The sequence below is a fragment of the Nannospalax galili genome, unplaced genomic scaffold, assembly GCF_000622305.1.
Source record: "Nannospalax galili isolate Female #2095 unplaced genomic scaffold, S.galili_v1.0 scaffold151, whole genome shotgun sequence".
Taxonomy (NCBI): domain Eukaryota; kingdom Metazoa; phylum Chordata; class Mammalia; order Rodentia; family Spalacidae; genus Nannospalax; species Nannospalax galili.
This window is the reverse complement of record NW_008332087.1, coordinates 2225259-2250332: the sequence shown is the minus strand read 5'-3', so window position 1 is coordinate 2250332 and position 25074 is coordinate 2225259. Positions and strand designations below refer to the sequence as shown.

The following is a 25074-nucleotide window of genomic DNA, read 5'->3' as shown; positions in this document are numbered from 1 at the left end:
TAGAGGTCTTTGTTTTAGGAGGGTCAGTTTTTCCTCATCTAGCGGTAATCAGTTGTCAATATTCCTTTGGATAAGATTGGGGGTCTGTTGTTCATTTTCCCAGTTCTATGCTGGGTTACTATCTGGGAATCCCTTTAGCCACCCTAGCCATCAGTTCAAAAGAAGGTATCGCCTGTCTGGCATTGTTGCTTGTTATGTAGCCTTTGGCTATACATATGGACTTGAACCAGTGTCCAGTCTAGAAAGAGGAGGGTCAACACAGAGGAATCATTTCCTCCATGCTTCCAAGCAAAGCCAGCCATGGTCGAGCAGGACCTTTGACTTATCTTCACATAGGTGGAACTGGTAAAAGAAAGGAGCCAGGGGCTCTTCCCAAGCCCATGTGACCCCTGAGGAACAGATCCTCAAACAACCTTAAGAGTAAAAATAAATCGGTTTATCTGGACCAGCTGTATGGCCTTAAACACCCAAAAAGAAAATATAACCAACAATTAAAGGGGCCAATATAATTTCATAAGAGTCCATAAGTTTCTAGTTTTTAAAAAAATATAAGTAAATAAGTTCCGGCCGACACAGAGATTTTCAAGATAAAAAGGTCAAAATAACAACAACAAAAAACAAAAAACAAAACAAAACAAAAAAAACCAACCATGTGCAGGGCCTGAGGCATGCTGTCTTTTTAGAGTTTCACTAGAGAATCTGGGTCTCTTCATTCCTAGGTTGCCCTAATATTATTCTAACTTCATCTGAACATTTATTTATGTGCCTTTCTGTTGGGTTATAACCCTAAAAGTGGCCTTCCTATAGAAGAATCATATACACTAATTTTAGGAGACTGGTGAAGTCTTTTAATCCTGGATGTGCATCAGTACAACTTGTGAAGTTTATAAGCACAGAATTCCGAAACCAGCCACCTGTTTCAATAAGTTATAGAAATGAAGTAGATTGCCAGAGGCAATTGCCAAGCACAGCTTTGGATCAGGCACAGTGCCTTAGATAGCAGTCTGCTGACCCTTCCCATGAAGACGGGATGACTAGGGCTCACATCAGTGAACAATTGCTGTATGACAGCCATCTCAAAACTTGAAGAATTATGGGGCTGGAGAAATGGCTCAGTGGTTAAGGACCTGGTTTCGGTTCCCAGTACACACATGGAGGCTAACAACTGTCCATAACTCTAGTTCCAGGGAATCTGACACACTATTATGATCTCTATGGGCATTACATGTGACATGGGTGCATTTATATATAGACAATATACTCATACATATAAAATAAATAAAATTATAAAATTATAAGAATGGTTGATCCTGTGTCAGTGGGGCCAGCTGGGCATCTGTTCTGGCCTTGGTTGGATCTACAAATTCATATCAAGTCTTACATGTACTCTGCTCTCATGACTGGTCTCTCCAACATGTTTGGGGTTAGGATAGGCTATTCTGCTAGAATATTCAGGGCTAGGGCAAATAAGTCTCATCTACACCAAGATATCTCATACTTCAATAGGCTACTTAGAGGTCTAAGAGAAAAAGTAGGTGAAGTCTCTCAAAAATTAACAGTTGGAGAGATAAACCACCCACTGAATTCAACTGGTAACAGTTTGTCCCAAGGCCAACATTGGTTTAAGGGTTAAAGGAATCACCTTCATTCCTGGATGGAAAGGAGGGAGTGTTCTGTCTTAATGTACTATACCTACATGGATGGGTGTATTATTACAGCAATTGTTTGCCATTCATCTTCTAGAGGACTGGAGAGTTAAGAAAAAAACCAGATAGCAAAGAAACAGGCTCCTTGATATTATTGAGTATTTTCCTATATCTATGCCTAAGAGCCTTTGACAGAATGAAAATACACTTTATCCTTTCCAGCTTCCCTTGAATGAACACCTGATAGTACTGATGGCAAATGGTAGTCTCTGTTCGCATTTTGTTCAACACATCAGATCAGTACACATCAGTTAGCACTGTCTGATGAGTGTCACTAGCTGCTGGGTGGCTTAGGAGGATTCAGATAACAAAGCCAATAATGCTTTTTTCAAATTCCGTCTAAATGGCTGTTGCCTACATTAGGAGGAATACTCTTGGGGCAGTACAATTTATGAAGATTCTGTGCTGCTTTGCATGTAATTCCTAAAAGCAATTGCTGTGTCTACTAAGTACCCAAGAAAGTTTGCTTTAGCAGAGACAGAACTGGATCCAAAGCAAGTGAAAGTTACAGGTACAGGATGAGAAGGCATAAACAAGAGTGGAGAAAGCAGTGGAATAAAGAGCTGCTTACAAGGCAGCCTTGCCTCGGGGCAATAATGTACAAAGGTAAAAGGGTCACAGTTAAAGTTCCATCTTATGATGTCAATGTTACCATATTAGCACCTGCTACTTCTTATCCCCCAAACCCCATACCATAAACTTGCAATTATATCTTAAGCATAAAATTGTAAAAAACTCTTTCTGCAAAGCCGAGATTTGGCCTATCTGGCAAGCCTTGAAAATACCGATGCTTAGCAGGAAAACCAGTGAGCTTAACTGAAATCAGTCTAGAATGTGAGTGATCACTGGGCCTTCTTTTGAAACTCCCTAGTTGATTTTGTATATTCCTTATGATGAGGACTTCATTAGATGCCAAGGTAGCAATTCCTATCCCATGTGGCCAATGTATTATTTTAAGCATTTCTTGTGTATGAAGTATTTTGTCAGGTGCAGTGATCAAAAAGAAGTGGATTTGGGGGCCAGAGAGAAAGAGAACCACCCATGGAATTGAAACCATACAAGTGAAGACACCAGAAACATAAATCTAGTATAAGAGATGATAAGTGCCATACTAGGTTAACAGAGAGCACAGAACCACCAAATATTAATGCCCCAATTTGTTGAAAATTATCCACAGTTCACCCCTGAACAATCAGTTACAGGCTACAAAAAGACTCACTTAGAATTCAGAATCCAGAATCCTTAATGCAAACCCACATTCACCCTCATGCCTCATGAATGGCCCCTGGATAAACAATCTCAAAGCCTTAACTGCCACAATTATAAAATGAGATTAATTGTTTATCATCTCATACAGTTGCTGGGAGGCTCAAATGAGATAATTAAAACAAAACAATAACACAATGCCCAATATATTAGTAAGTGTTCAATATAGGCTCAGGAGCAATTGATAATTTAGCATAATTAAAAATGGAATAATAATGTCAATGTCTGACCTTCCATATCTTGATCAGAAGGCATTTTCTTCACCAGACTTAAGGAAAAAATTGTGCATTCTCAAAGGCAGCAGAGATACGAGTTAAGGTGGGGATAAGCGTGAACAAGGAAGTGAAGAAAGCAGCTGTAAAGACATATTTTGCCTTCTTTCAGCTGTGCTTTATCCTTTATCTTCTTCTGCCTCAAGGTCATACGCTACAAAAGTTAAGGCAGTCCCTTGGTTATACACACGCTTGGCAAGTCATGTTTTGTTCCCTACTAAAACCTGCCAGAGAAACCAAACATCAGTACATTAGAAACAACTGGATCCTGCCTTGCTTCAGTCGTGAATGCTGCCCTCAAAGCGTCCAACCTATCCTGCTTGTGCTTGTCTTTACCCAGCCCTGCTTATCCTCTCATCCACCCAGTTGGGGCTTTTCTTGATGCCACCAGCCCATTCTCTAGCATCTTATCTCGCTCAGTGCATCCTCAGCAAAATCACAAATACTCTGATGTCTTCAAAAAGAATCCTTCACTTGGCTCCAGTAGGAACCTGGTGGAACCCTAAGGATGTGACTTCCTGTACTCAGATATCTAAGGATGTGACTTCCCGTCCTCATCTAAGAATGTGACTTCCTATACTCATCTGAGAAAAGTGACAATTTTAAAGTCCTCATTCCACTTACTGTTGAATCTGGAAGAATCTTTATTTCTTATGCTGCTTCCCAATCATTGTTATTCTCTCTCCTTAACACCTCTATGTTCTGGGAACCTCCAGCCATTATACTACCTCACAGTGTGCTCTCCTTGTTGCTGCCATAGACACTTTAATCACAAATGTCTTACTCATTGAAGATATTAACAATCACCAATCACCTCCTTAAACTCCAGCATGGTACCAGCCATCTTCTTTTAAAACTTTATTTATTTATTTATTTATTTATTTATTTATTTATTTATTATTTATTTTATGTGTGTGAGTGTTATGTGTGTGTGTGTAAATGCACCTGTGTCATACAGTGCCCAAGGAGGTCAGAAGAGGGTGTCTGATCCTCTGGAACTGGAGTTACAGATGATTACTAGCCACCATGTGGGTGCTGGGATTCAAACCCAGCTCCTCTGCAAGAACAGCCAGTGCTCTTTACCACTGAGCCATGTCTCCAATCCCATCAGTCACCTTCTTGATCATTTCCACATCCACATGGATGACTTGTCTAACACTCAGACTCCTCAGATCCTCATCCTCCTTATCTTCCATCACTTTCCTTTACCCTCTCACTACCATGTCCATATCCTGTACCTTAACATTTTCCTCAACTCTACAAAACCTCATCTGAATTATTCTGTTTTTAACCACTTCCTCTTATCTATGTAGATCACTTCTTCTAATAGCCTGAGTCCCTCTGACTCTGTGACTGACGTGACTTCCAACGCAGCCACCTCATGACTGTCTGTCTCTTCTTTTACTGCTTTATTTACCTCCCACTTCATCTGACTTAGATACCATTCTTCACTATGATGACACCTTCTTTTGTCATTCGCAAGATCATATTGTGCAATGTGTTAATCAGAATTTTGAGGAAATAATTTGTATAACATGATTCAAAATCTCTGTAGTTGATAAGGTGAGGCATCCCTGAATCACGCACCTGCAGGATACTGAGAATCTCTGAATCAAGCTGCAAGCTTGTTTCCAGTCTTTACCGTCTTTCCTCACTGTGGAACAGGCACGTGTCTGGAACTGATTTTTTCATGGTGTTAGCAGAAATCGTGCAGAACCAGTAAAACATGCAGGCATGGTTAAGGTCTGGTCATATGACAACTCTTCTGATTCTATTGGCCAAAGCAAGCCAGATTGCTGGGCTCAAAGTCAAGAAGACTGTAATTCATGGTGAGTGCCGCAATTATGTGGCAAAGGGTATGGAATAATAGTCCTATTTACAGGAAAAATGAATATTGGATAAAACAGAATAAGTCATTTTTTTATCACAGTTACATTATAATTCTCTCTCCCTGCATTGTAATCACCAAACAAAATCCAAGTACTGATTAAATCTTCTGCATCTATTCTTGAATAACTGTACACTGAGGAGGGAAAAACTCCTAATGACCCCATTTTATATGCATGACCCCTGGTCTCAGGTACAACCAAAGCGTTATCTGAGAAGTCTGTGACTGTCCAAATTCTTCTCGCCTCCTCTTTCTCCTTCTCTTCCTTCTCCTTCTTCACTTGAGACAACAGTTCACACTTCCTTGTTCCCCTCATTCCAGTACACAGCTGCTTCCTCCTTCTCAGTGGATGGCTTCTTATTTCACTGAGGAAACAGAAACAAAGACAACCTCCAGTATAATTGCTAATCTATCTAATATATAATACATCGCTTATAATATGTAGTTTGCCTACTATCCTGCGCTGCGCTTATGCCCCCCACACCTGTTTTCTTCCTCTTTTCCTGAACTTCATCATCACCAGTCATCTAAGGAATTGATGGTCCTGCAACACCCGCTTTCTCCCATTTTCCTGATCATTCTTAGCAGCATACAATCTGTAACCTGCTGAGTATATTTCACCATCCACAAAGTCTCCTTTTAATCCCTTTCTTCCCCACCTTGCAATACCATTTTTTCCTTCATCTTTCTAAAGTATTTAAAGGTTGCTTTTCTGTCTTTCTCTACTTCCTCTTGCTTGTTCAGGCATCAAACTCTGTCAATCAAGTAAAATTGGCCTCAGCAATATTGTGCATATGACCTTCAAGTTGACAGACACAAGAGCCAGTTCTCACTTGTACCCTCACAGGACCCATTTGAACCTCAGGACCTCTGCAGAGCTCTTTGGAGTTTCCAGAGGTCTTTCCTCTTGTCTTCAGGGGTAAGTTTTAACTGGAGAGTTAGGATGCCAGATACTCATGATCACACAAAACTGAGTCAACTGCCTCTAGGTTCTTGTCTTGTAAATTCAATGAATGAATTCATGAACCACAGAGAGTGAGTTTTAGAAAAATGTATTTTATTATAGGAACCTTAAGAAAAGGAAAGAGGGCAGACTCCTCCTCCTGTAGCAGGAACGGTTTCCGGAAATGGGGTGCCACTGAACTGGTAGCCTAGGACTTTTTATAGGCAGACGCTGGGGTGAGGGATGGGGTCACTGCAGGTATCTCACACATGAAATATCCAGGTGCCTCTTCTGTTTCAATCATGTCCTCACCTACAGCTTCCTGGCAGGAGTGCTCCTTAGGAAGAAGAGATAACAAGGAACCAGGAACCAGAACTCTATTTGGCATTCTCTGGCCACCAGCAAGGACATCCTCAAACTACTGCCTTACCTAACCAGTTTCTATCTCTTTTTCTTATTACTTTTGTTTACTTGGCTTAACACACAAATAAGTCCTGTTTTCTCTCCTGGTTTGTGATCTCAGTTCTGTGCTCAATATCCTCAAGTTCTGTAGTAGATAATGCAAGTCTATATCCTTGTGATTCAGATCAGATTGTATTCTGAGGACAAATATCATCAACATCACTTGTGACATGGTTAAAACTGTGGAAACTTGTGTCCCAGCAAAGACACGGTGCATCACAATCTGCATTTTAACAAGATTCTGAGGTGACATTTATACACTTTCAAATTTGAGAAGAGCCAACTGTGTTAATGTTTCTGCCAGCTGACCCCACTGAGTAGTTCTCTAATTGCTCTGCAAAGGAGAAATCATTCTTCAGTTAGATCTAAATTATCTAACATCAGCCAATCAGCATTTCAATTCTTTTCTAGTGAACTCTCACCCCACATGTCAGAATCCAGTCTTGTTACTTGCCCCTAATTACTCCTTTGACGTTGGTCTACCTCGAACTGAGTGCTCCAGTCTGGGATTATTCCAAGCACAGGGTCAGTGACTCAATTTAATGACAGTCTCTTTGTAGCTGTAAATCTATTGGGATGACAGTTTTGAAAGCCATCCAACTTTGCTTATGCAGTGTTCTGTCCCTTGCCAGCAGGATGCTGCAGAAGAGCACACGTTTTATCCACCGAGTATTGACGAGCATTTGACAAACTGGGGCAATGGTGGGTCAGATGGTTTCCATGTTAAGGGAAGGAATGTGTGCTGATTTCACAAACAATTCCTAACATTCCTATGTTCCTTTGGGAATAGAAAGATAAAATCAGAAAGCAGGGGTACAGGATACCTTACTCCTGTTTCCTCTTCATTTATATTTTAGTTTACCTTAGAATGAACTGCAGTGTATTCCCTCAAGGGCATTCATTATTCACTGTAAACTACTATAAAGAGGTTAGGAATATGTTTTCATATTTACCAGAAAACACTTGTCTCTCTAAAGGACACTAAGCTAAGCCCTTTCTTAATATTATGGATAGGAAACGTCAAACAAAAACATGGTTGATATTTACAGAGAGTAAGAGTTTCCTTTTTTAGTTTGTATCTTCTGAACCCACATTCTCTGTCACCACAACTTCTGAATCTTCTTATTTCACCTGAGTAGACTATTTTACATTTATGAGATACTATAATTATATTTTAAACCATTGATATCTACTCTGTCCACATCCCCAGTGTTGGTATCCATTAAATATGAGTAAATCAAGAATACTGTAATATATATTCATTCACCCATCCATGTAAAGGAAGCTTCCTGTGTACAGTGGACTTTATTGAATGGAATGGAGAGTTCAGAAGTGAATGAGACATGAGCCCTGCCTGCCGAAGTGCACACGTACTAAGAACACGTATTGAGCAAGAAACAAAGCATATGGGAGGAAAGGAGAGGTATACGAGAATTTTCAAAATTGAGATAATACCAGTGAAGGGAAGATTATGCAGTCTGGTATAGGAATGGGCAAAAGAGGCTGCTTGGAGAAAGCGGATTTTGAGCTAAAACTTAAGGATGGGTGGAATTTGAAAAAATAACACTGTTGAGAAAAGTAATTCTATGAAAAAAGAAAAATTATATTTTGAATAATGTAAAAGGATCAGTGAAATGTCAATCAATTTCTATGCTATGAATAGGGTTTTTTTTCGTATTATCTCATGGGGACAGTGACCAGATCAATAGCTAATAAGCATCAAAGAAGAGGAAAATGAAGTTGGATTGTAAGAACAATGAATTCCCATTAAAACAGGGAATAAGACAGAGTAATTTTGTTTTATTTTTTATTTGTGTGTGTGTGTGTGTGTGTGTGTGTGTGTGTGTGTGTGTCCAATTTCATGCATGCTATGGTGAATGTGTGAAGATAGGACAACTTCAGAGGTCAGCTCTCTCCTTCTATTGTGGGTTCTGGGGATCAAACTCAGGTCATCGAGCTTTATAATAAGAACTGAGCCATGTCACAAGCCCAGAAATTTTTTTTTATTTTATTTTTAAATTTATATTTTTATGTGTCTGAGTGTCTTCCCTGCATGTATATAAGTGCATCCATGCCATGCATAATGCTCTCAGAAGCCAGAAGAGGGCATCAGATCTCATGGGACTAGAGCTAGGACTACTTGTGGGCTGCTTTATGGATACTAGGAATTAAACCAAGGCCCTCTGCAAGAGCAGTCAGTGCTCTTAACCACGAAGACATCGCTCCAGTCACAGATACTCATTGGGGGTCTCCTGGACTCTGTAAACCATCCCATCCTTCTCTTATGCCAGATTGTTGTGCTTCTCCCTCATCACTCTGTGTAGAACTTTAAAAAGCCTTTTGTGTGCATCTGATTTTCTCCCACATATTTTAGCTCCTTTGCAGTATGTGTGTTCTTAGTATGTGGTACTTTCCAGCCAGGACTCATGTCTTAGACATTTCTGTATTCTCCATTCCATTCAACAAGTGGGTCCTAATTAACTTACTTAATTGTGAAGGCACAGTTTGCTTATGCAAATACTGTGTTCTCATAAGCCTAAAAGTAGTGCTTTAGCAAAGTAGTTTCATCTTTAAGAAGCACAGTCCTGATAATGGGTCTGACATATTCACTGAAGCGTTTTCTAGAAATAAAAGGCCCTTCATGTATCTTTTGGGAGAGACTAAATTTTGATTAAAGAAGAACTCAAGAACTCCTATAAACTCATTTTATATTTTAATTTGTGCAATTGTGATTCATGATGTATATCACATGAGAATATGTTTGCTTTGTTTACCAACTAGAAATAATCTAATGCTGAAACAAATTGATTTTCTCTCAAGCCTCCAAATGTGTTTATCTTTTTTCCGGTTATAATGTTGGACATTATTTTTGACAGATGATGTTGAAAACAGAAAATGCACTTGGGCAGCTGTGGGATCTTTTCTCTTTCCTTTCCTATTAATGATTAAGCATCTCCTTGCAGCAGTGAATGGGACCAAAGTTGGCATTTAATTGACAATGTAAAATTTTTTAAAGAAAAACAAGTATTCGAGTGGGAAGGAAAATGCCCTCAAGAAGAATACTATGTTTATGTGCCTCACGGAGAACCCATCTCCACACCTGTTTTCAGAAGGGAAACCGAGGTCATACGGGATGAATAAACTTCTCTTTTCGAGTTGATTGTTTCTAAATGTAGCTGAGCACAATAGATCCTCATAGTTTGTGTTTTACTTTCAACCTAAGAATCTTTATCAGTTTATTTTGCATATCCGTTCACAATTACTTCAGATTATATACACATCTTTGTTTTCAAAAGTTTTATTATTGCCTATAATGGTTAACCTTCTCTTCTGCTTACCATCAACCCTGTACAGATAGTATTATTTAATGTCTGTCCTAGGTTGCCTTGCATTGCTGTGAGAAAATACCGACCAGAACCAACTTCGGGAGGAAGGGTTTATTTGGATTACAGATTACTGTTCATCATCAAGGGAAGCCAAGGCAGGAACTCAAGGCAGGTATCTAGAGGCAGAGACCATGGAAGAGTGCTGCTCACTTCCTTGCTTCCCCGGTTTGCTCAGTTACTTTTCTTACATAGCACAGACATACCTGGCCAGAGTTGGCACTATGCTAATTAGCAGTCAAGAAAATGCCCCACAGAGCCTGGCCTGGTGGCACATGCCTTTAATCCCTGCTCTGTTTCCCATGTGCTGTGAGATCGATAGATTGAGGCCAGCCTGGCTACATAGTGAGTTCCAGGCCAACTTGGGTTACAGGGGGACCCTGTCTCAAAAAGACAGGAAAATAAAGGTAAATGAAAATGCCCCATATACATGCCCACAGGCCAGTCTGATGGAGAAAATCCCTCAGCTGAGGTTCTTTCTTCCCAGGTGACACTAGTTTGTGTCAAGTTGACAAAAACTAACCAGCATATCATCCAAGACTCCAGGTGTTGTTTTAAAGTGGGGGAGGATGCACTGGGCGGTATCATCTCTGCTTATGCAACAAGTTCAACAATGTTTTCAAGGTCTTCTTCACTATGTTCTTTAGGGTACAGATTGAAGACTTTTTGCTTTTGCAAAATGCTGCACCCACAAAAAGAAATGGTGTCAAAAAGGAAACTACCTCATTTGTCTAAAACCTTGGTTAGTCTGAAATGTCTGCTGCTGGCAGTTTGAAGGATGTTACCAATAAATGAGAAAGCTCCAGCCTTTACTGTGAAACTTGCCTATGGCCCAAACTTTTAATATTTATAGGGCATGACCTCCAACTGTCAATGATTGCTTATTTTCCACAGAGCTATTTTGGGGCAAATGTCAGTTGCCTGAGGAGCCAAGAACACATTAGGCTCCAAACTGAATATTGTGCTTACAATAGGAGAGCTTTACCTTCATGGAGACACCATCACTTTGACAACCAATGGACCACTTGGGCTTTGTCACAGAGTGCTGATAACCCTCCAGAACCATCAGAATTTTTATGGTCAAAAAGAACAGTCATGGGGCTGGAGAGATGGCTCAGCAGTTAAGAGCACTGACTGCTCTTGCAGATAACCTAGGTTCGATTCCCAGCACCCACATGGTGACTGCGAACTGTCTTTAACTCCAGTTCCAGGGGAAGCCGAAGCCCTCTTCTGACCTCCATGGCATTGCATGACATGGGTGCACTCACGTGCAGGCAATACACTCATACACATAAAATAAAAATAAATAAAATATTTTTTTAAAAAGAACAGTCACACACTTACAAAAGTAGCATTTGGGAAACAGAAAACTTGAACAGTATGATTACATAATTTGTTGGAAAAAATAAAAGTGAAGTGACTTGGATAATCTATCAAGTAGCTTGTCCCTGGAGGAGCTTGTCCCTGGAGAAAACGAATTCTCCCTCTCTCAGCAGCCACTGCTTGCCTGTAGGTCTTCATCTAGAGGTGGGACCTGTGAGATTTCTTCAAACACTAAGAGCACTCTAGGTTTTAAATGTGTGTGAATATATAACAAATATGTCAATAATAATTAAGAGGTCACAAAATTGAGAGGGAGTGGGATGGGGGTCACAGGAGGAGATAGAGGGGGAGAGAAAAGCATAGAAATGATATATGGTACTAGTGCAGTAAATTCTCAATTTTTTTTTGTTAAAAAAGGGGGGAGAAAGTGTTCATAATAGAATACTTTTAAAGTCTTTAGGAGAACAACGTCTTTGTTTCAGGTGGAGGAATGCTGAAGAAAGTGCCATGATTTTAAAAATTGAGGATTAACCTATAAAGGAGATTGAGATTTTTGTTAAACCAAATACAAAGTGTCCAGAGCCTCTAGCAATCTTGAGAAGTGGTGAGATCCAGAAATCATTATCAATACCTCAGAGTCCTTACATCAGAACTCTGTGTGATATTGTGAGCTTATCTACCCCACTAGATTTTTTCATAATGCACACATCTACTTGCATTTTTTATAAAGTTGAAATGTTCATTATAATACAGTCCCTTCCTTAGTAACATTGAATTAAACTGGTAAGCAAGGAAAAGATAAATAAATGGTTAACATTTTAGTCCAGTGTCAAAGGTTGATTTTGCTGCACCCTATGGATGGTGTTACTCCCTTTTGTATAGGGAGCAGTGCTCTGGTTTAAATGTTGACTCCCCCAAAAGCTTGTTAGAATCTTATCCCAGTGTTAAGAAGTCAGACTTTTGAGAAGGGAGGAGATCAGGAGGACTCCATCCTCACAGCAGATTGAGGCTGATTAAAAAAGACCTTGAGGATAAAATTGAGTCTCCTGTTCTCTTGTGCAGATGCTGTCTCACTCTTCTACCTTTCCCCAATCTGAGATGAAAGATCAAAAAGTGTGGCACGTCAAACTTGGACTTCTCATCCTCCAGAACTGTAAAAAATTACATTTTTTTCTTTTTAAATTATGCAGTCTTTGGTACAGCATATAAGGGTTATTTCGCCAGTCAACCAAACCCACACTGTTATTCCAACCTGCTCTCATTTTAATCAAACAACAAATGCTCACACTGAAACAGGAATTACATTCAACAAGTTAGTTGAGTGCCCACTATGTGCCAGTATGCTCTAGACATATGGGATATGACAGTGATCACAACTTTACAAAGTCCTCTGCTCTCCAATGCTGGGGATAAGAATATACCAGACCTTAATCTATATTAAAGAGCCATAATCATAAAAACAACATGGTATTGGCATGAAAACAGACTTGTAGATTGGTGGAAGAAACTAGAAGAGCCAAACATGAGTGCTCACAATTACAGCCACCTGATATTTGACAAAGCTTCCAAGAATACACACTGGAGGGGGAAAAAAGCATCATCAAAAACCGATGCTGGCAAAATTGGATCTCCACATGTAGAAGAATAAAATTAGACTCATACCTATTACCATGCACAAAAGTCAGCTCCAAATGGATCAAAGACCTCAATATGAAGCCTGAAACTCTGAAACTGTTAAAAGAAAACATAGGCAGTACCCTACAAGATATAAGTGCAGGAAAGAACTTTCTAAATTGGACATCAGCTGCTCAGGAATTAAGGTCAACAATTGACAAATGGGACCCCATTAAACTAAAAAGCTTCTGCACAGCAAAGGAAACAAGCATTTGAGTGTGAGGAATCCCAAAGAATGGAAGACACCCTTCACCACCTATACTTCTGACGGTTAATATCCAAAATATAGAAGAAAAATCTCAAAAAGAGCAAGAAAACAAATGACTCAATTGAAAATGGGTTATGGTTCTGAAGAGAGTTTTCAAAGAAAGAAATAAAAATGGCTACGAAACACGTGTGTTCAGCATTCTTAGTAATTAAAGAAATGCAAACTGAAACCACTTTAAGATTTCATCTAACCCTAGTCATCATGGCTAAAATCAAGAGAACAAATGACACACAAATGCTGGTGTGGATGTAGGGAAAGGGGAATCTTCATCTCTTGTTGGTAGAGTTGCAAACTGGTGCAACTGCTGTGGAAATCAGTATGGAGAACTCAAAAAACTAAAAATAAATCCACCATATGATCTGGTTACACTACTCATTGGCATATGTCCGAAGGACTCCTACTGTAGAGATACTTATTCAGTCCTGTTTGTTGCTACTCTTTTCACAATAGGGAAGAAATTAAAAACAACCTAAATATTCCTCAACTGATGAATGGTTAATGAAAATGTGGTACATTTGCACAACGCAGTTCTACTCAGCAGTAAAGAAAAATGAAATCTGTAGTCAAATAGATAGAACTAGAAATGGTTATAATAAGTGAAGTAACACGACAGAAAAACAAGCAACATGTATTCTCTTTCATTTCTGGATCTTAGCTCCAAATCCCTAAACATGAGTGTGCATCCTGATGCAGCCGCAGGAGCCAGGAGAGAGGAAAGGAGTCATGGGTGTGAAAGGAAGAAGCAGCTTGAAAGAGGGAGAGAGAGAGAGAGAGAGAGAGAGAGAGAGAGAGAGACAGAGAGACAGAGAGAGAGAGGAGAGAGAGACAGAGACAGAGAGAGAGATAGAGAGAGAGAGAAAGAGAGAGAGGAGAGACAGAGAGACATGGAGAGAGAGAGGAGAAAGAGAGAGATAGAGAGAGAGAGGCAGAGAGACAGAGAGAGAGAGGAGAGAGAGAGACAGAGAGAGACAGAGAGAGAGACAGAGAGATAGAGAAAGAGAGAGAGGAGAGACAGAGAGACACGGAGAGAGAGAGGGGAAAGAGAGAGACAGAGAGAGAGAGAGAATAAGAGAAGGAAACATTATCAAAGTGGAAAATGGGAAAAGGAGGGTGCTTTAACTGCAGTGGGTGTGTAGGGAGGATTATGCAGGGGGAGTGAAAGGTGAAATAAATAATGTTCAGATGGTGTGAAAACCCAGATGGAAATATATTAGTTCAAAGTCCTAATGAAGAAAACACATACAATAGATATATGAGTGCATATGTATAGCTGAAGGCTATGTAACAAAAGACACAGTGCCAGACAGGAGAAACCTCCCGTCAAGCTGTTGGTCAGGGTAGACCAAGAGACTCCAAAAAGAACACAGGCTATTCCCACAGCCCTTGATTGCCCCTCACAATTTGAGGGTAAGACCTTATTGATGAAGGCAGGCCATACTTTGGATACAAGACTTGCAGCAATGAAGCTGGAACTGATCTGGCAGCCTTCTCCTTGAAGACTAGCTCTCATGGTGTCAAAGGATACTCTGAAAAGCTGCCAAAGTATAAAACCAACCACAGTTCCATCCAGCTGTAGAACCTAATTAACAGCAGTTACCAGCCCAGCAAATATTGCTATTGATACAAAAATGGTACATAAAAGTACCAATAATGATCAATAGCTAAGGGGAATTAAGGCCCACTCAATGAGAGGGAACTCCTGTGTGGTACTGTAAACATAACCAAGTAAACATGGTTGTAGAGATCATCCTAGAGAAAAGCCTTCTGCCACATCCTTAGACCAATGTAATTACTTACAGTATTCTAAATTGCACTCATATTTACAGACCAATGCGCCACTCACCCCTCTTCAAAGAAGCTTCCTTTCACAACAGATGGAGACTAACACAGAGTTCCACAACTGGTCAGATGCAGAGAATAATTGTCTGTGAGACACTTAGCCCTAAGTGACACACAACCTTTACACATAAGATGAATGCATCTTTCAACTCTCACCAGAGATATTTCCTTATGAGGCAGATTGTAGGAGGAAAGGCATGAGACCAACAGCGGCAGGTGCACCCTGCTTCCTGTTGATGAGCAGGAAGACGCTGACTGGGAATCTGCTCGGGCAGCTTGAAACCAACAACACATCCACAGCTCCAATAGAAGGATGCCAATGGCCAATGGGGCATAAGGGACCAATGGGAGGAGGGAAGGGGGTATAAAGGAGAAGCCTGTGTTCACAAAAAAACGAGCTCGCTTGCACATTGCCTAGTGAGTGCCCAGGAGTCTGTGTCCTTGACTTCACGCCTACTTATCCCCTGCCCCCACAGGGAGGAGGTCAAAGGGATCTTGGCTGCAATATCTGATGCCCAACATGGTAGATGGACCCCGTGTTGATCCTGGTAATCTACACCCTTTTCGTTTTTCTCTTCTGGATCGTCATTTTCACAATCTGCTGTGCTGACTGCACCCGCCCCTGACCTTTCCCGCTCCTCTCAGTGTCCCCTTCGGCTATTTTCTCGGTAAGTAGGCCCCTTTCTGTTGTTTGTTCTTTGCCTTCGGTCTGGTGAGTGACCAAGGCCCATCTCCTCTTCTCATTTGTTCATGTTTGTCTGTCCATAGGGCACATATCCTGAAAATTGGTTTGCCGGCGTCTCCACATAAGGACTGACCATCCAGGAGATGGAACCACAGACACCCTCCCATCAGGGTGTCCCACGACCAGAGACACCGTGTGGGCATACGGCCGTGGCCTAACGAACCTCAAGGGGACGTCCCCCACCAAGCACACTGATACCTGGTTCCTAAACACCACCTTTCGCTCTTCTTCCTCCCTTACTTTCGCTTTTGGTTTTGATATTGGCCTCTTTTCTCTCAAAACCGGTGATGCAACCACCAGTTAAATGCCCCTAGGGCGGTGGCTGGTCTCTTAAATTTGCAGGCAGGCTCCCCATTGCTCGAAACCTTCTCCGTAAGGCTGGTCAGAACGTTTCCTTTTTCAGTGAGGCTTCCTTTCTCTTACTTTCAAGTGTATTTTGTCTGTCTGTGCCCCCCTTTCCCACCCCCTTCCCATAACATGGGAAACTTCCTATCCCACTGCAAAGAGCCCCAAATTTCAGCCCTCAAATCCCTGCTTACATCCTGTGGGATTAGGATTAAACGCAGTCACCTAGAGGACTTTTAGACTGAGGCTTCTATCCTTGCTCTGTGGATCTCCCCAGAAAACATGTGGGATCCTGACATATGGATGAGAGTTCTTTTCCTTTCTAGGGAAAGGGAAGTACAAGGGGGCAAAACTCCCCCCGCCCCCTTCATACTCATACTCCTCCGTCTATTTTGTTGGGCATCCTCAATTCCATTAAAGTGGGTTCTTCTAAGGAGATCCTTAAATCTTTTAATGACCACTACCAAGACCAGAAAATGGTTGCCCTTTCTATTCAGTCACCACCCACTGGCGGGAAGATGTTGATTAGGATGTGAGGAATGATTCCCCGCCCTCTCCCACCAAACTACCTTGTTGTACAGATGTACCATTCCCCCCCCCCACTGCTTTATCCCTGGGGGACATTACAAACCCGCATGGCCCCTGCTGGGCCTCCTCTTTACCCGCCTGTGCTGCTAAGCTTCCTGACTACTCCCCTGACCATCCTAGCCCTCCACTTGTCTTTGTGGTTAACTTGGGCCCTGATGGGGCTCAACGGCCCTGGATTCCTATGCAGCTGTTCGATGTAGCCCTGATCCATAAAGCCTGCAATGACAGCAGCCCTGACTTGCCTTATTTTGAACAGATCCTTAACCAATGGAGTCAGGCATTGCAGACACATTATGACTGGTACCACCTTCTTAAAGCAGTTCTCAGTCCCCTGACTTTCCTGACGTGGAGGGCTTCTTAACAAGATCTAGCTGAGGACCAAGCTAGGACCAATGTCAGTCTCACTTGATATGCTCCTGGGCCACGGAGCCTTTACCACCCCTGTCAGCCAGGCTCAGATTGGAGACACCCATTATTTTACACAAGTCCATCAGTTGGCCTTTCAGGCCCTTAAGTCCTGCTTGCTGAAGGATCCCTCATCCTATTTCCTCGATCTCATTCAATTCCATGGTGAATCCTTTATGGACTTCTTGTCCCAGGTCACCTCTGTTGTCCAGCGTTGTATCCCCTATGGCCCCCATCACAACATGCTTTTAAAGCAGCTGGTTTGGGAAGGCCTTAATCCACTGACTTGCACTACCATAGCCCCAGTATGTATGGAAGGCATTAATAAATGGATCTCGGCCACCAGAGATCTTGATTACACACAGGGACCCATTCAGGCGCTAACTGCTTCCCTTTCTGCCCTGCTCACTGACCGCTCTCGTAATCAGGTGCCCCCCTCCACCAGGTTTGCTGGGGTTGCAGTAGCCCTGGCCACTTACCCCCGGACTGTCCTAAAGGTCGTCCTAAGACTAAATGTATTACATTACAGGTCCAATAAATTTCTCAATTACACCATCCAATTTCGAGTACAAATTATTGCTCTTAATTATACAAGAGCTCCAATTATAGAATTAAATACCACATTCCTTGAACAGGTCTGGGAAAATCTAAAGGAATTTTTTGACCCATCCTGGTTGGTTACTTGGGCCCTCTTGGGTTGCATAGCTATTGCATTAATCCTCTTGTTCAAGTGTCTTTTTCAGCACATCTGTAGACAAAAGGCCACCAACAAAGCCACCTTACGGATCCTCATGACTCTACAAAATCCCCATAGGGTCCCACCTACTGAAGTAATCCAAGCCTGGTTCATCAAAATAAAGCTTCGGGCTAAATGCCACCTCCTAAGAGCTAGCCCACCACCCTCGCAGATCTCATGCTCTCTGAAGGACATCGAGACCAAAGCTGGTGGTCAATGACGGGTAAGATTCTCCCACAATAAGTCAACCTAAGACAGGATGGGCATGAGGCTAGATGCACACTCTGATGATGGGTAAGGCTCATGTGTAGGGAGAACAACCTAAGACAGACACAGCTTCATAAAAATGTCCTAAGACCTGAGAGGACAGTTAGCCACTGCCTCCCCTGAGACTGCCAACAATTTAAAACAAAAAGGGTGGATTGTAGGAGTCTAGGCATGAGACCAACAGCACAGGCGCGCCCTGCTTCCTGTTGATAAGCTGACAAGAAATCTGCCCCAGCAGGTAGAAACCAACAACACATCCACAGCTCCAATAGATGCCAATGGGACATAAGGGACCGATGGGAGGTGGGAAGGGGGTATAAAGGAGACGCCTGTGTTCACAATAAATGAGCTTGCTTGCACATTGCCTAGTGTCCTAGAGTCTGTGTTGTTGACTCCATGCCTACTTATCCCCTGCCCCCACGAGGAGGAGGTCAAAGGGACCTTGGCTACAACAGCAGATGGTGATTAACACAGAAACACACAATTGACCAATGTATAAAGAACAAGAGACTACAGAGTGCTCATCCTTGACTAGGATACCTATCTCAAACTTCTTCCTCCCAAGTCTCAGAGATCATTGTGGAAAAGGGGCCAGAAAGATCTTAAGAGCCAGAGCTGGTGGCCAAGGAAGCAGAGTTTTCAGGACAGCTGGTCAGATATACTATGATCTCACAGCAATGGTAACAGCATGCAAAAATCCCACAGAAGCTCAAAACAGACAAAATTTCAGCATAGGCATGGATAAGTAGATAGGAAATATTAACCTAATCCTCAGAACTTTTGGCAACTGATGGCTGACAGGAAAGAGAGAGAGAGAGTCACTTACAGGGATGGGACTCTTAGTAGATTGACCAGGCTCCAATGGATGGACCCACATTGAAGAACATGTGGGTACACAAATCAAATCTAAAAGCATATTGTATATATAGAAGAGTACGTTGAATTGGGCATGGAGCAGTGGGAGGAGGGTGTGGGGCACGGGATCTAAATACCATCAAATGATACTCATACGATAATCACAAAAACTCAACATTTTTTAAAAAGGCCTCTGTTCTCATTGAGTCATATTCTGGTAATGGAAAGTGTATAAAGTAAATGAATAAATAAAGCACTGCATATTAGAAAGCGGTAAGTGCTCTCTTAAATGAAACAAATTAGACTAACGAAAATCAATTTTTAGCTGGGATTGGGAGGCCACTTAAATAGAAAGTGATAGTTGAGTAGTCTTGACAAAGCTGAGAGAGGCAGCTGAGCAGCTATCATGAGGGAATAAGGATGGAAGCAGGAGGAACTGTCCTGCAAAGGAGGTACCACACTAACAGGGTCAGTGTGTCTGAGGAGCTGCCAGAAGGCCAGTGAGCTGGGCCTGTAGTCAGCAAGGGCGTGGCTTCAGAGAGGCACTAGAGAGAGAGTGGATGATGCTATAGAGGGTTTATATTCATTTGCTAAATGTCCTTGTCTGACTTCAACTTCTAAAGGTTTCTTTTGTTGTAAATGTGCTGTATGGAGACAAGAGGAGAGGGAAGGTGACCAGTTTCTAAGCTTTTGGAACAAACTTGACAAAAGGTAAGGACTGAGACACAGGTGACAGCCATGCGTTTCAAGTGAAGTGGTCGGATTCTGACTATATTTTGAATGCTGAAAAATAGAACTAAGTCCCTGATGGACTGGAGGTAGGGCATATGAAAACAATGAAATCCAAGGAGCTTTGAAGGCTTTTGACATAGGCAAACGTCATTATTAATAGAAACAGAATAGGTTATGAAAAGAGCAGCTCTGGGAGGAAAACAGGGTGGCAAGTCTCAGTTATGTGGGGTCTGAGATGTCTTAAACATGGAGTAGAGATATTGACAATCTGGAAACAGAAATTCAGATATAAGATTTAATCCATGGCCTTTAGCATGGTTGAGTACTAAAATACATGATTGAGACAGTGGAATATTTAAAGTATCTCAGTTTCCAACTATTATAGATTAGGGGCATTATAGAAACTGAGATTTTAATACCCCTTCTACATCTGAGCTGGACTAGCCTTGGCAAGTTTCTAACATCTGCGAGGTTCCACAAACCCTTCAAAAAGATGGAGCACATGGATTCAAGTTTCCCCAAAACAGAGTTGAAATGGGAAAGTTTGTGGAGCAATTAATTGAGTGTGCTCTAAGAAGATAAGGAAGAGTAAACAGGATAGGGTCAGGGAAAGTGCTAAGAAAGGTGGTTTCAGCCTGTCACCATGTGTAGTTATACAGCAGGAGGTACGCCACAGAGATGATCCCACTTAGAGATAAAGCAGCATCTGTCACGGGAAGGGAAGTGAAATTTAGGGAAGTAGACTGTCACACTACAGACCTGTGAAAGTTTCTTACCTTCTGTCACTACAATTCTAACATTCGATAGGTATGTTTCTTTCACTCTTTTTCTTTCTTTTTTGTGTGTATATGGGGTGTGTGTGTGTGTGTGTGTATGTGTGTGTGTGTATAGGTGTGGGTGTGGTGTGGTGTGTGTGTTATATGTACATGTGTGTGCCGGTGCATGTACACATAGAAGCCAGAGGAAGATGTAGGGTGTCTCCCTCAATGATTCATCTTATGTTTTCAATTACATTTATTATTTATGTTTATTATTTATTAATTGATTGATTGATTGATTGATTGATTGACTGATTATGGGGTGGTGTATTCACATGGAAGTCAGAAGACAACTTGCTGGACTAGGTTTTCTCCTTCCATTATGTATGTCCTAGGAGTTGAACTTAAGTTGTCAAACTTGGCACAAGTGCCTTTACTCGCTGAGCCATCTTGCCAGCTGTCTCCACCTTATTTTTTGAGACAGAGTCTCTCATTGAACCTTAAATTCACCATTTCAGCTGTGCTGACTGGCCCATGAACTCCTGGGATCTACCTTGGTTTATGAGCATGCATAGCCATGCCTAGTTTTTAAGTGGGTGTTGGGAATTCAAGTTCTTGCTTGCGCAGCAGGCATTCTTACTAAATGAACCATTTCTCTGTCCCCTCTTTCTCTCTTGGTCAATGAATGGCTTACTGCAGTCATTATTCAGTTTATGTGTAGATATAGCTGTGTAAAGTCATGCCTTTGCACTAAAATTTCCTTGTAGAGATGGTTATTCACATATTTTAAAGCACAACCCACATTTCCAGCAGTGAAGCTGTAGGCATGCGCCTCTTTGCAAAAGGTAAGGTTAGCTACGTGTTTTCTTCTCAGGTTTTGGAAAGAGCGCTTTTCTTCCAGAACCAAACACCTGATGTATACTAAAAATGTTTTCTTATAAGAATTTTGATTCTTAGGCAATAAAAATTAGAAGCACATGAGAAATGGAGAGGAGATAAATGCTAAGACGTTTCGTTTATTGTTCATCTAGAAACTCAGACATTATATTAGACAAGGGTGCAGTGGGCAGCAGACCAAAAGAATTGGCTTAGATCCACAAAGTTCCATAACATTAGACTTCACCTTTGCAGTTAGCAGTCTTTTTATAGTAAAAGGAGAATTTTATGTATACTAATTAACTGAGAGCTAAGTTTTTATCAGAAACTGTTTCTCATCTTTGTTGTCAAAAGAAATCCTGAATTTGTACCTTTGTATAACTGCAAATGGGTGATTGAAATATTTATATTTTCAACACCAATGGAGTTTCTCGTGAGTCCTGAGTTAATCAGAGCATTTAGTGCCAGTATCACTTTACTCTGTGAACCACTGAAATATTTTTGTTCTAAGACAAAATGCGTGAAGTAGAGTAGGAATGCAAGGCCTGAAGAGGAAGGGGTGTAAGGCCCTGGGATGAATGACTCATTGCCTAAGACCTTAGAGTGGTTTCCTCATCTGTAAAAGTACACAAATATCTACTCCAGATATTCCTGTAAGAACTTAATCAATGTATACAAGTCACTTAGCACCATAGTATATAAATATGACAATATGTATAATAATACAGTCTTCCTCCCTGTCTCCTGACATGGAGCTTCAAGGGTTCAAAGAGGTAACAATGTCTTATGAGTTGACAAAACATTGAGGATTCTCAAGCAGCCTCAGAGTGGGAGCGAGTCAACCGACACACCAACAGACAGAAGTTCCTAAAGAGTGACATGTCAGAACAGGGCTACTTCCTACAGATTGCCCTATGCTTTTCCTCTTCTGTGTCTGTCATAGTAACTAACCAGTAAATATACAGTTTCTTAAGATCTGTGAGCCATAAGTGCGTATTAGTCAAATCCTGTTAGGGCATCATGGGATGCCCAATTTATAGCTAGCATCAGTGAGATATTAGAGGGACAGTCACTCAAGCTTGTATGGGAATAAGACTGTGTTCTGTTCTAAGTTATCCCTCAGTGCATAAAGCAGTAGCTTTCACACTATGCCCTGCCTCAAGTGACTCCATTTTACAGAAGAGCAGTTTGTTAATTTTCAGTGCAAATGTTGAGACAGAATGGTTCAACATCTTGTTTATGGAAGCAAACACCTTCCATCTGTCCAGTACAAACCACAACACAGTTAATTACCTTATTTATGCAAATAAAATATTGCCACCTATGAACTTATCAAATTAAATCAGGATCACTAAGAGATACAGGTATATCCACAAACATGTCACAGAAAGCATGCTCACAAACCTACCAAGCAAGTCAGACCAATGAACAATTCAGTCCCTCCAAATTAGCAATTTTGGGTAACCTCTTCAGAGGATGATGTGATAAGAATAGGAGAAGGTAGGAATTGGCTAGGCAGTTAGGATAAAAAGACCCCAAAGAAAAGTAGCCAGTTTCTTGGCTAAAACTCACAATGTCCTTGGGCCTCTTAGCAACATACTCCACTCCAAAGGCCAAAAATGTTGAAAATATTTGGGAGCTTTTATGTAATCCTTAAAAGATTTTAGGGTTACCTCTTCAGAGTGGGGATGGTAGATAGAGTAGCCAAAAGCCCCATAAAAAATAAATCAAAGAAGAAAGAGTACAGAAAAATGTGATGGAGAGATTTGGGAGGAGTTGAAGGGGAGGGAGTAGGCATGGATTTGATCAAAACACCTTATATGCATGTATGAAATTCTCAATAAATTATTTACTTAAAAAAAGAAACATCTAACATAGGTACAAGAATACCCACTGACCTATCATTAGGCTATCACGGTGTTGACAGGTGATGAACTCCTGACTCTCTTCTGAGGATTTAGGTCTCTTATCTTGATATAGCTCACTCAAATTATGGCTAGTGCATACCTAATTCTATACTTTTGATGAGCTCCACACCTTGCTTTAAACTTGATTTGTACCTAACCTTGAATCTTTTCTGTATACCACCAAGAGCTCTGTGACTAGGTTGATTAATACCTATCTAACTACCTTCCAAGCTTCTCTGCATCTGTCTCAGCCTGTATCTGCTTTCTGCTCTTACCTTCAGGGCCTCCTTGAACTCTGCAGCCCCTTTAAACCATGTATAGCTATCTCTAGCATGTGTGTGTGTTATAATGAACATCTGAGACTTAATATCAGTAATTAAAATCTGAAGAAAAGATCATGTTCGTGACAGTGACCGTGTCTATTAAATAACAGCAGCAGTGTTTGGTAAAACAGAGACATAAAATTGGTGTAGCTTATCATTTACTGCTATTCAATAATTTTTAAGTTTTTTGATTTTTATTTATTTGTATGAGTATTTTGCCTTCATGTTTCTAAGTGCACCTGGATGGCACAGTTCCCGCAGAGACCAGAAGAGAGTGTTGGATCTCCTAGAACTGGAGTTATAGATGGTTGTTAGCTGCCATGTTGGTTCTGGAAACCAAAGCTGGCTCTCTTGCAAGAGCAGCCAGTTTTCTTAACCACTCAGCCATCTCTCCAGTCACCACTATCCAATAAGTTTTGATATAGCTCTAATTTATTATTATTCTTTAAATTTCAACACTGTGAAAAGACAAAAATGTGCCCGTCTATCTATGATTTTGACATAGTGTACTTGTGGAAGCACAAGCCCTGAGATTATGGGTTTTATCTCTATCTACAGGTAAATAATACCAGGCTTGCGTTGAATTAGGGAGCCCCCAGCTAAGAGCCAAAGCAGAAAAGAATTAATTGCTTGGTGTGTGTGGAGAAACCCCTATACTTTTTATATGGAAGGATTCTCTGTTGATTGTGTTGTGAAAGGAAAGGAATAATTGGGTTTGTTTCCCTGTAGCTAAGGAATAAGCATTCAGCATTAGTCTTTTTTAATGTTTTTTTTTTTTTTTGGTCTTTTTGAGACAGGGTCTCCCTGTAGCCCCAGCTGTCCTGGAACTCACTATGTAGACCAGGCTGGCCTTGAACTCACAGAGATCTGCCTGCCTCTGCCTCTGCCTCCTGAGTGCCTGAATTAAAGGCGTGTGCCACCACGCCTGGCTTTAATGTTATTTTTTGAGAATTTCAGACCTGAGCAGTATTCTATTGGCACCATTTCCAACCTACCCTCCTCCAATCCCTCCTGTCTCCTACTTCCTCACCATTCTCTGGTCTCTTCTTTTATTGTTATTGACACATATACATACTTTTATAAATATATATTTACATACATATAATGCACTGAGTAAATTTAATGCACTAAGTCCTTGTGTGTACCTATGTTTAGGGCTGTCTGTTTGAGATTAGATAACCTCTAAGGGAGCTAGTCTCTGGAGAAAACTGATTCTTCCTTTCTTGGCATCTATTGAATGCCTGCAGCTCTTAATCTTGAAGGAGGATCCCCATTACAGTCTCCCCATCCACCTTGGCTTGCCAACTGATCTTGTCATTATGCAGATCTCCTTAGACTACCATACTGTGGAGATTTCATTGGTGCAGCTTCCGACCATGTCTAGAATGTATTAACTAGCAACAGATGTCTTGTCCTTCTGGCTCCTACATTCTTTATACCCCCTTCCCTTGATGTTCCCTGAGTCTTAAATATAGAGGTTGCATTGTAGATGTATCACTTAGGGCTGGGTACC

General features: G+C 41.2%; 1 pseudogene; it reads right to left on the bottom strand.

Annotated features, from left to right (window-relative positions):
* The window catches only part of LOC103729204, a 100020-nt pseudogene extending 95580 nt beyond the window's left edge, over positions 1-4440 (bottom strand).
* Positions 4441-25074: the final 20634 nt, after the last annotated feature.